The sequence below is a fragment of the Mytilus trossulus genome, chromosome 1 (genome assembly GCF_036588685.1).
Source record: "Mytilus trossulus isolate FHL-02 chromosome 1, PNRI_Mtr1.1.1.hap1, whole genome shotgun sequence".
Lineage (NCBI taxonomy): Eukaryota > Metazoa > Mollusca > Bivalvia > Mytilida > Mytilidae > Mytilus > Mytilus trossulus.
The window spans coordinates 72,353,907-72,365,203 of record NC_086373.1 but is presented as its reverse complement, the minus strand read 5'-3'; the positions used below and the strand labels follow the sequence as shown (position 1 = coordinate 72,365,203).

At 30.5% G+C, this 11,297-nt stretch overlaps 1 long non-coding RNA gene across 1 annotated transcript; it reads right to left on the bottom strand.

The window, feature by feature from the left end:
• Positions 1–3,895: 3,895 nt before the first annotated feature.
• Positions 3,896–9,518, bottom strand: LOC134709954 (uncharacterized). Its single transcript, XR_010106077.1, has 3 exons — positions 9,344–9,518; positions 6,380–6,471; positions 3,896–4,530 (listed from the first exon to the last, which is right to left on the bottom strand). It is a non-coding gene; the product is annotated as an uncharacterized LOC134709954 (long non-coding RNA).
• Positions 9,519–11,297: the final 1,779 nt, after the last annotated feature.

Genomic DNA, 11,297 nt, shown 5'->3' with positions numbered 1-11,297 from the left:
GTGCATATCTTAATTTTCCGTTTGAACATTGATGTGGCCATTAGTTTTCTTGTATGTATTGTTTAACATTTGTCATTTCATGGCTATTTCTTACTGATGTATGTACATGTACAGTTTGTTTTCTGATTGTAAAAGTTTTGTATGGTAAGCTTTATTTCTTTTTTGTCATTTTGTATAGGGCTTGTGTCTGATTACCAGATTACCAATCATACCACCCTTTTCATTTCTTTTTTTTTATGAATTATGACAACGGTTTGGAGTTAATTTTCATTTATGTATGTACTGTACATGTAACAATATAAAACAGTATAAAATACATGTATGATCTCATTCCATCATTAATATTGGTCATTGTTGGTATAAATTTATCTTTAAGTTTAACAATGTACTGTGAAAGAGCTGTCTTCTAACAGATACTTACAGTACATGTAGTATATAGTATGGTTATTAGTGTGAAACCACTGATTCAAAGGACAAGTTTCACTTCTTGTCCAAAATGGCCTAAAATATAAACTTTAACATAAAGCTCAAAAAGTTCACAATCTGGTTTCTCAAATGGGTATATTTCTAATGTCTTAACGCTCAATAAATCAGTTCTTTTCAAAAAAGTACATTTATGATCCAAATTTTGTCAAAATATGATGATTTTTGGCAATTTTCAGACCCCAAAGCTTTAAGTTTAAGCCTTTAAGAATAAAGATTTGGCCACCTCCTACCATCCAAAATGTTTTGTGACCAAAAGAATTCAAATCTGATATATAATTCATCAATATAAAAACTTTTTGGATCTTGGATGGCAGCCAAGTTTAATTATGCCAACAACAATTAAAGTTTTACCATAGTTATCTGTGGTATACATTTGTAATTTTCACAATTATTCAATAGTTTTGTTGTGTATGATTTACAAAAAGAAAAATAGAAATGGCAAGACCTGAAGAAGGACGTCTAATTTTTTTAAGTGACATATGAACAAAAGAGTCAGTGTGGGGCCACTAAGCTAAACTGCCCGCTTTGCACCAGCCAATATAAATGAATGCCTAGGGTGGGAATCGAACCCACATACACCAACTCTGTTGTCCCTATATTTTTAAATGAACAAAAAATTGTCAAAAACAAATTTAAAAAAAAGTATATATTGGTTAAAATTCAATAATTACATTGGTTGCAATACATTACATTGATCATGTTGATTTCCCAGTTGAATAAAAACCAATAATTTCACATGTGAAGTAAACGTGGCTATTTCACTCTCTGACGTCATACAACAAAAGGCGCCGTCAAGATGTCGGTATCGTTGGATCAAAACAAATTGTGAATGCGTAGGAAAATCATCTAGTTCCTTACATTTTCTGCATTAATTTCATAAAAAAACAATGTAATAAAAAGTATATCAAATCGCCATATTTGAATATCAACAAAATGATACATGAAAATATCTATAGGTTGATTTTCTGTGATTCAGATGGCTACTCAGATTGTAGTCTCATAGGCTCCAATGTACAGCTACATGAATAGACAGCGTAAGAGTGTTTAAAATTGCTAAGACAGACTTTTGGGGGGAGGAATGAGCTGGAGGCATGCCCTTTTCGAGGAGCTCCATGTATGGTAAATGCGTAGTCCTTTTTTTATATAGTTTTACCCAAAATGTTGACTTGCTAGACCCCTCCCCCTTTAAAACTCCTGGATTCTCATCCAATTTGATAGAAATCTAAACTGTTTTAAAACTAGGTTGTTTAAGTAACAACTAACACAACCTTTGAATAGACTTATAAAGAAGGGATATATAGTAACGATACTGTTATCAGGTCATTAAAGATTGCATATTTTGGCGTTAATATTGATTCACTTTTAGGGTCTTTGCATCGGAAAAAAACAGTTGTTGGCTTGACACTGGTTATGTTCTTCTCTATATGTTATGATGGTATGCTGGCATGTCAGTTAACTGCTAGTAGTCTGTTGTTATTTATTTATTATTGTCATTTTGTTTATTTTCTATGGTTAGGGGACAACCATTTGATATTCTGGGGGGGGGGGGGGGGGGGGGGGGCAGGAGGATTTGTTTTTGATCAGTTATTTATTTTTGTAAACTGAGAGGACAGATTATTCATTTTCTGCACTATTGATGAAGCTAGATTTTTCATTTTCAACATGTTAAAGCAAGGGACTGATCATTTATTTTTTACCACTATATTTATGATATTCGAAAAACATACAATTTTTTGAATATTTGTTAATTATGAATAATTAGATATAGGAAGATGTGGTGTAAGTGCCATTGAGACACTCCATCCAAATAACCATTTAAAAAAAGGCAAACCATTAATACATGTATAGTCAAGTCATTGTGTACCATTTAATCAGAATACTAGTACATGTAGCATGAGTAGATCATTATCCCCTTCAGAAATTGTAAGATTCAAGATTTCATTCATAACCTCAGACACATACTTGTGTACAAGAGGACAATATATATACAAATATTTTAAGATAATACATAGCGAGACAGGACAAAAGAAACACAAATACATAGTAATAAGTGTATTATAAGAGACAATTGGTACAATGTATAATTAGATTAAGTATTTTATAATTTTCTGAACGAAAAGAATCATTTATATTACCAAGCAATATACACGTATTGCATACATAATGTATAGTTTTAGAGTTAATTTAGTTTGGTTTTACCTAGCCTCTTTCAAAAGTATTGTCAAACATATTTTGCTGAGCGGAGCAAGACAAAAAATTTTTTTTAAGGGTTTTGGAACCGCTGAAGGCCCAATAAGCTATAGACCTGCTGAGTTATTTATTTTCAATACATTGCAAGTCAGGTAATTTATTTTCAAACTACCACAGAACAAACCATTTATTTTTGTGATTATCAAGGCTGAGTTATTTATTTTCAAAAGCCTCTGCCTCTGGCCTTTGTTAGTCTTGTATTATTTTTATTTTGGTTTCTTGTGTACAATTTGGAAATTAGTATGGCGTTAAAATTATCACTGAACTAATATATATAAATTTGTTTAGGGGCCAGCTGAAGGACACCTCCGGTGCAGGAATTTCTCCCTACTTTGAAGACCTGTTGGTGACCTTCTGCTGTTGTTTTTTTTTTCTTTGGTCGGGTTATTGTCTCTTTGCCACATTCCCCATTTCCATTCTCAATTTTAACATTTTAACACTGGACACTTTTAATTTGCAAAACACTCATTTGCAAATCCGCCGCCGCCTCAAACAAGAGCTACAGTATCATGTATATAACCAAAATGTGCGGAATTACATGGGATTCAATAATTTCATTGGTTTTCTACTGTTTCTATTATATTTATTTTGCTATTTGATTTATAAAAACATGGGATTTTCAATATCCCATGGGACAGGGCAAAATCCCATGGGATTTACCATTATCCCATGGGATTTTGGTTAAATCCCATGGGATTTGTTTTGGTCCCATGGGATAATTGTTGTCCCATGGGATATTTCTTGTCCCATGGGACTAAAAAAAATCCCATGGGATTATAATTATCCCATGGGATTTTTAATATCCCATGGGACAAAATAAAATCCTATGGGATTCATATTATAAATATATAGACACAATTATACAGTAATGTGTATGTTACAATGAATGCTGTTTGGTAGTAAATAGTTTTAAATGTATACAAGTATTTTTATATTTTATATATATATTAATTTTTTTCATTTTGTTACAAACATGTTTTTTATTTGTTTATATGACAATAAAGATTATTCTTATTTTTGAATGTATAGTAATATATATACGGTCAAAGAGTAAATTACTTTAAGTAAAACAAAATGATGACACGTCTAAATAAATGAAAAAAATGTTGTTTTGAAATCTTTGTCTTTTTATTTTATTTTAAAAAAATAGAACTTTTCTTTGTTATAGCATGTATAGTTTCATTGCAATACATGAATATGCAAACAATTTGAATTATATACCTTATACATAATATTATGGGTATATTTGCAAATTTATAATACAAACACTTTTTCTGTTAAAGTTGTAGTTTTCTTTTTTCATTGCTTGCTATGTACAATTATTCAGTCCACTATACATGCTATATAAGAATTAAGTCAATAAACAGTAAAACTATTTCATCCACCAGAATATTCCTGCAATTCTTAGACAAAACATTTTTTTAATCTGTTCTTCAAAGATCTTCCTCTATACATCTTTATTGGATGGAGCAATTCAAATGAGAAGCAAGTTTATTTGGACAACAACAAACTAAAATTTTTTTCATTCAGTCCTTCTTCCAATTGATAATTCCGTACATTGTTGCATTTCCGTGATCAAGTTCTTGTGCATCTAGACTATGATTGTGATGATATGACTCGATCTTTTTGTTTAGTCATTATGTTGAAATTTCCTCTTTCTAATAAATGAAGGAAAAAACATGTTCCATTTCAAATTCATAAAAAAAGTCGCACTATGGAGAAAAATATCAACTTTAAGTTTTCTGTTCAGTATTGATCTGTTGAATAATGACCATGAAAATCAAGATGTCTGACCTACAAATACACAAAATTCAAAAATTATCAACAAAGAGAAGCAATAAAATAGCTATTTTATAATGTTTACCAACATTTCGAACCTTTCAATAAACTTTCATTTGAATATTCATTGTTAGTACTCTTATTTTAGTGCTTTATGTCTATGATTTACATATTACCGTTTGTTGTTTGGTTCCTTGGTGCAGACTTTTAAGATAACCCCATTGCAACATTGAACAAATGTCTACAATTTGTTCAAATGTTGTGTGCTGTTATTAAAACCACTGTCGGGTATAAAGTTTGCTCATTGTCAAAGGCTGTACAGTGAACTATTTTTGTTAAATTAATGGGCTTGCGGGTCTAAATCATTTTTATAGGATTTCGCTATATTTTTCTATAAATGAACTTTATCAAATATTTCAAAGAAAAAGAAAAGAAAAAATAGGGTCACCATTTATTTACGCTTAGAAAGAAGCATACATTTTTGTAAAGGTACTTTTTTTCTGTTGAACTAATAGGAGAAAAAGAGGTAATATCGAAATGAAAAAAGAACTAAATTACGGAAATGGCTTAAATTTTATAATAGTTTAGTTTAAGAACGGTTTATTTGAAAATGATAATAAAAATTTAAGGTCACAGATGAGTTAAAAAAGATATTACAATTCTAATGCTGAAAAATGGCATTTTGGCACCAAAGGGAGATAATTTTGAGCTTTCAATGATACAAAGGAATATACATTTTGAAAGTCATCTGAATGATTTTTGTACCATATGATAAATTAACAACTTATATAATAAATAAAGTTAAGTTATGAAAAAAAAAAACCTGTCCTAAGTCAGGAGCCTGTAATTTTGTTTATGTGTTACATATTTGTTTTTTTATCCTGATGACGGTGCCCTAGGCACTGAAACATGTCGATCAATAAATTTCTGCAGCAGTCCCTAAAGTGTTGTTGTTATAAGACTCTCTACATATTTGTTTTTTGTTCATTTTTTTTACATAAATAAGGCCGTTAGTTTTCTCGCTTGATAGTTTTACATTGTCTTATCTGGGCCTTTTATAGCTGACTATATGCGGTATGGGCTTTGCTCATTGTTGAAAGCCGTACGGTGACCTGTCACCAATAATTGTTAATGTTTGTGTCATTTTGGTCTTTTGTGGATAGTTGTCTCATTGGCAATCATACCACATCTTCTTTTTTATATACCCAAGAGCCTCCTTAAATGTCAATATTGGAGAAAAGTCTAATTGGATACTGTAAATTCAGCAATTAATGCGAGGTTTTTATTATTGCGAAAATTGCGATAGAGTTGTAAACGCAATAATTTAAACTTGCATTTTGAAATAGTTTATATGAATTAAACAGGATTTTTCTCAAAATCGTAAAATTTAAAATTAATCGCATTCAAGTCTAAACTGTCAAAATCGCAATAATAAATGCACGCAATAATTTCTGAATTTACAGTATCAGACTGCCTCTTATTTTCATATCAACCCAGAAATATTATGCCTGTCTAATATCAGGAACTTGTACATAGTTCAGTGGTGGATGTTGTTTCATATATGTCATTTTGGTTTTTTATAATTTTTTGTTTTTAAAAATTTGTATGGTGTATTTAAGTTTGAATTGTTGCTGTGTTTTAAATTGTGTAAGTGTTGTCTTTTATAGATTACTATATTTTGTATAGGGTATGGGTTTTTTGTATTACTTACAGGCCATCATTGGCCTCTAATAATTAAGTACAATGCTTACATCCTCTTCATTGAACTCTGATGGATAGTTTTCTCATTTATCATACCACATCTTATTTTAATAAATATTTAATCATTGTTCAAGGTCAAAAACTTTAATAACAGCGGACTTACCATTTAGACTTGTTGACCTCTGTAAATCTATTTTTGTTAATAACTTCTTCTGTTTATAGTTTCCCTTTATCTTTAATGTTCTTGCCCTACACCTAAAAAGGTAAACATTATCTTAATTTTAATAACAAAAATAACTACTACATGTATTACATAACCAGTAAGCAACTGAAAATTATGCCTCATTTGTATATAAAGTTGACATTGCTCATTATTCTTGCTGTTTAAAATTATCATTATTCTATGAAAATGAGGTCACAGTAAAATTAACCTTGGCAGACAGACATCTTCCTATTTTTATATGACACCTTGCAGTCATTCCATACAACATGAAGTAGACCCATGCTTATAATATCTGATAAAATGACAAAACCAAGAAAACTTAGCATTGACCCAAGAACCATACAATGTGGTCATGGTTATATGAATCTGCCAGATAGACCTGCACATCTTAATTGTTACATATCCACCAGATATAATTTACTAGTACCTGTTACTTTAAGCATATATGATAAAATGACAAAACAATGCAGTGTTACATTGACTAATGAACCATAAAAATGAGGTCAAGGTCATATAAAATATGGCAGACAGACATGTGCATCCTACAATCATTCCATTCACTAAATCAAGGAATATCATTGCTTACAGTATCCGGAAAAAGGACCAAACCACAAAAACTAAACATTTTCATAGTTCCTTATACCCTGCCACATTTGTTTATGTATGTGCCTGTGTAACAGTTTTATATTTCTTCCTCTGTGATATTTTATCCTTGGGATAATTTGTCCCGGTAATGTTTTTCCAGGCATGGTATTTCACAGGTAGATTTTTTCCAGAGGAGTGAAAATCTATCTGTGTTATGCAGATAGTATGTACCGGTATATATTTGCCGTACAATATTTCACAGAACCTTGTGAAATATAGTCCCATTAAATAGTAAGTAAGTTACTCACATTCAATATATACCTGACTATAATTATAAAATGTTTCACAAAGGTAGAACAAATTTGCATAATTTATCAAAGGGAGGTAATTATGAGCAATTTATATTTTAAAGACATTAATATAATAATAATCCTGAATCTATTTCATAGTGAAATTTTGTCCTTAAATCTTATTTTTTGTATATGCATTTATATAAAAAGATGACTTACAACATAATTTTTTAATAAGACAGATAAAATTTAACAGGTAAATACTATCCAGCTGTTAAAATTGCTTTTGTTCCAATATATTGTTATGCTGTAATTTATCTGATTTCCATATGCAACTACATCTTTTTCACCAGACAAAATTATTTATATAGTTAAAAATATTATCATAATCAACTTCTTCAATTACTGTTTAACAGTAGTAATGCAACTATATTTCTACCTTTACTTTTTAATTTATAATTGTACTGAGATCTGAAAACAACTCACTTTTACATGTATGTCGCTTACCTTATTTAATCATGATATATTTCACAATTACGATCTTTGAAATTATTTCTGGTTTTCTTTCTTATGTTTAATCATAGATGTAAAACCCATCTATGGTTTAATGATAATTTTCTTTTTAAAAGAATGATACTTACTTGAATATTTCAGGATTTATTTTCAATGATAATTTGTGAAATGAATCCCATTATAATACATTTTAGTTTACAATAGAGGTTTAATTCAAATACACTTTTATTATTTCATAGTGTTTGTAAAGGATAGGTTTTTGCTAAGGACTCTTCAATAAGTTAACTACTCAGATAGAATTTCACGGCAAAGGAAAAAATATCCCAGGAAAATATTCTCCTCCGGATAAAAAAAAAACAACAACTACTGTGACATTTTTTCCTCCGGATCAAATTTCACCCGGATATAATTTTTCTTTACACCTGTTCCAAATCAGAAGCCTATAATTCAGTGATTGTCGTTTGTTTATGTGTAACATATCTGGTTTTCCATCTTTCATAAGTTTTGTAAATAAATAAACGTTAGTTTTCTTGTTTGAATTGTTTTACATTGTCATTTCTGGACCTTTTATAGCTGACTATGCAGTATGGGCTTTGTTCATTGTTGAAGGCTGTACAGTGACATTGAGTTGTTAATTTCTGTTTCATTTGGTCACTTGTGGAGAGTTGTCATATCCCATCTTTTTTTTATCATGGATTTGTATAGTAAGGTTCTACCAAGCATTTCCCCTGTTTTGTGCCGAATACAAATAAATTTCATATTTAAATACAATACATGTATATTGTTTTTATACTGAAATCACTAAAAAAAAAAAAAGTGTAACAAATATTGTTAAAAGAAAAGTGTTTGGAATTTCCCTCTTGGGGTACCATTTTGGGGGTATTTCCCTATGACCGTAGTCAAGGGGGTAAGACATAGACATTTTAATGAATTAAACAGGGAAAAAGTAATATAACATATGACTTCGCATTCTTCTTCAATTTTTAACGTTTTTATCACAGGCACTTTGAAATGTCAATAAAAAAAAATGTCAGCTTGTCCCTAAAAAAATAGATAATCTTAGATAGTCTTTCACCTAAGGCGAAGAAAAAAGTTTGTCCAGAGAAAAAATCCATACCCCCCCCCCCCCCCCCCCCCCCCGAAAATAAAATGGTTGCTGTCTTAACCCCATATTGACAGAATCAAGTGAGTGTGGTTTTCATACATTTATACAGATATTTTAATTTTTTAATTTTTTTTGGAATGCGAGGTGCATATTGATATTAAAAAAAAATATATCAGAACAGTAAATAGAAATAAAAAAATAATGCCCCCGAGGTCATATATTATAGGACGAACTATTTGTCCTATCAAATTTGTGACTTTATTTACTGTGTCTTTTTATCCTGTGACTTTCTTCCCGAATCCGTGTTTACCTTCCTTCTAAATCAGTGAACTGAATATTTGTTTTTTGTAGTAGTACAGGTAACGAGTCGATATCTGTTATTAATCATGCGAATTGAGTGTCAACACTTACACAATACCTTTTTCAGAGTGTCAGCTAAAAACAAGGAATCACTGGTGATAGGGGAGTGTAACCGATGATTTGCTCCTGAATCAGATAAGATTTTCCAAAACCAGGAGAACCTCTTTTAAAATTGAGCACAAAGTCGCCTGAGGAATTAATAATAATGCTACTAAAAATATTTTATTCCCCCCATTTTTCACTTTAATTACCAAATCTTTACGCGACTATGCTTTGCGTGAATATAAAAAAAATGACGAGGTCGACCTCACGAATGAATATACAATTGAAATACTGGACCATCGATTAGCAGAGCTCGAGCAGCAGACTGAGTAAACTTCCACATACATATCTAAGTTATTTACGACTAATACTTAAAACTGTTAACAATAAGAATAGAAAGTCCCTGTAAAAAGGCAGTCAAATCCTAACAGAACTGTACTAAATGATACATGCATTTCAAGTTCCAACATCTCACTCATCACCCTGGCCCAATACACTGAGTAAGCAAACTTGTGTGTGTGACTGTCAGTCTTATAATATAAAACTGCGTAGGTTCATAACGTTTGAATCAACGTTTGTTTGGATATTTTTTTAGGATCTTTGTAAAATAATATCTTAATCTTTGTTAACATACGATTTCAAATTCTTCTATTCTTTTTTTTCATAATTAATTTTGTAAAGTGTACTTTTTAAAGTTTTAAATTTTAAATATAAAATAAATAATCCATTTTGATTTGAGGAAATCTTTTTGAACTGTAATGACATGGTCAGTCAACTGATTTGTCGAAATGCTGATTACAGGTAATTATAACATTCAGTAATTTTCCATTACCCCCCACAGTGCGTGTGCCCTCGGGTGTATAACGTATAGTTTTCTAGAGAACATCCTGTCTACGTGTAATACAGATTGATGACATTACACAAAATTTCTTTTGTTAAATGTATCTGTGTCCATTCCCAATTTTAACACACATTTTTTTTCCAAAAATCATATGAAATAAAGAAGAAAAGCAGCAAATATAAACTTTAATAACTGCGAATTTAGAAAACATAAATTCAATATTGCACGAACCGAACCCTTGAGAAAACGTATACATGTATCAGAGACATATAATACATTCATTGGCCGTTATATAGACTCTACTAGAGTTGCCAATCTCTTGTATTATATGTCTCTGCATGTATGCAGATGTGTTTTTAAAAAAAACTCAATTTTCATTGGCTTTATTTCACACTAGGACTTAAGATAACCAGAAAGAAGCATGCAGTGTTTATCCAGATAAATGGGGACCCATTAACTTCCAGTCATGCTTCAGTGATTTCCTATTTAATCAACCATTTTTCCCCGAAGATTAGGGGGGAGGGGCTGGAAAAAACCTAAATCCGCCTCTGCTAGCCTAATAGGGAAACCATTTGGTCTGATACACAAAGATATGTATACCTATTATGAACAAAATTAAGAACAACTTCAAATATATGCATGTAAAATAATGGAACGTCTAAAAACCATTCGGGATCTCCTGGTGCACGCAGGATATAAAATGTCACTAAGGAAATGTATCTATATACGTTTTAGTGAGCGTTGAGGGTAAACATTCGGTTGATAACTCATTTAATAATCTTGAATTTTTTTTTTGATAAAATCAGAGACATACAATACATGTATCGAGACTTATAATACATGTATTATATGTCTCTGATAAAATCAAACCATCTTGAAAGAAGTTATTTAAGTTTGAATCGGCTGGGTTTTTTTTGCATTATGATGCCAACGTTAACCTTAAATTTATTTACAAAAATGCCTAAACCTGCAAATATATTTTAGGCAGAAATAGACATTTTATATATCGATTATTTTTACACCAAACGTTTTCGTAATTTGTTTTAGAAATATTAATTAGTACATGTACATAGTTTAATTGTGTAAATATATATATAATTGTGAGTGGTGAGACTTTAATAA